Consider the following 1,596-nt stretch of genomic DNA (forward strand, 5'->3'; position numbering starts at 1 on the left):
CATTACTGCAAGAGCCTAGCAAGGACAAACAACCAAGGGATCCTTGTGCTGCGTATACTTGTCTTTTGTAGTATACCTTGTTCGCAACAATAGTCTTGTAGTAAATCTAAAGTACAGTAACTCTATTAAAGGTTGCACTGTTGTGTTTTGTCTGTAACGCCTTATGTTCAAATCTTATGTCTTTAGTTTCCGTATGATTCTGACATTATCATACAACTGGAGTAAATTCGACCCTCGCAATATCAGTCTCATGCGCACATCTCTTTCTCCGAAATCGTCTTTTTAGCGAAACTGCCATTCCAGAACACTGAAGTACTCATTCATGGAGTACCTCATGTTTCTAATGAATTCCGAAGAAATCTCAGAAAAAGAATGAAAGGACCAAGCTTCTCATATATGAGAGCTCAGGTTTTATTCTTCAAGAAGACAGACTTCAGCGAGTGCGATCATACCAACACCAATGCACCGGAGCCCATCAGAATTCCGCAGTTAAGCGTGCTTGGGCGACGGTAATACTAGGATGGGTGATACCCTGGAAAGTCCTCGTGGTGCATACCACGACAGGACTTCCATTAGAAATCATTACCTTCTGCCACACATAGATGAATTGGTTGACCCACCACAAAGAACGACGTACCTTTCGGAAATGAACCTAAGATTCGAATATCACCAGTTACGAGTGTTAGTGAAGGGTGTCCCGAGGATAATCTTCCAAAATCGATACGGACACTACGAGTCCGTGGTGATACCTCTCGGATAGGACCAATACACCCGTAGTATTCATGAAGTTAATGAATAGGGTACGCCATTCTTACTTGGATCAGTTCGTCATTGTCTTTTTGGAAATGACTTACTTATCTACACTCATAGTAAGAAGGAAATCATAAAGAGCATCTACAACAAACCCTAGGAACATTACGATGAGAGAAGATTTATGCGAAGTTGTCTAAAATGCGAGTTTTGAGATTTGAAGAGTCGAATTCCTAAGACACATTACAAGTGATGTGGGAATTCTTGAGGACCCTGCTAAAAATCAAAACCGCTGAGAATTTGTCAACACCGAGGATGCCGACAGGAATTCGCCAAATGCTAGTTCTCGCTGACCTACTGTCGAGAGTTCATTCGGAACTCCTCGCAGATTACGAAACCTCTTATGACTTTGACTCGGAAGGGAGTGGCCCTTGACTGGGAAGACAAGCAAGAGGAAAAAAACCTTGGAAATTTCAGGTGAGAGGCCAAATCCTTTTGGAAATCTCACTCTGGGAAGGCTTGATACGCTTCGGAAAGAGTGGTAAGCCAAATCCCGAATAGTTAGGACCTCCGAGATTTTTTCCGGAATCGGTCCTGTAACTCACAAACCCAACCTACACCATGAACTCAGTGACGTACATTTTATCCTTCACGTCTCGAACTTGAAACCGTACCTTTCCGTTAGGACTCTCGTAAGTCCACTCGACGAGGTCAAGATCAACGAGATCCTCACCTTCGTGGAAGAACCGTAGTGACCCTCAACCGAGTGGTCAAGCGGACGAAACAAACGCCTTCGCCCATTAGTGAAGGTTTGTTGGAATACCAACCGAGGACCCGGTTTCACTT

At 43.7% G+C, this 1,596-nt stretch overlaps 1 pseudogene; it reads left to right on the forward strand.

The window, feature by feature from the left end:
• Positions 1-438: 438 nt before the first annotated feature.
• On the forward strand, positions 439-557 carry LOC111919030 (5S ribosomal RNA; annotated as a pseudogene).
• The last annotated feature ends 1,039 nt before the right edge of the window (positions 558-1,596 follow it).

The sequence above is a fragment of the Lactuca sativa genome, chromosome 3 (assembly GCF_002870075.4).
Source record: "Lactuca sativa cultivar Salinas chromosome 3, Lsat_Salinas_v11, whole genome shotgun sequence".
NCBI lineage: Eukaryota > Viridiplantae > Streptophyta > Magnoliopsida > Asterales > Asteraceae > Lactuca > Lactuca sativa.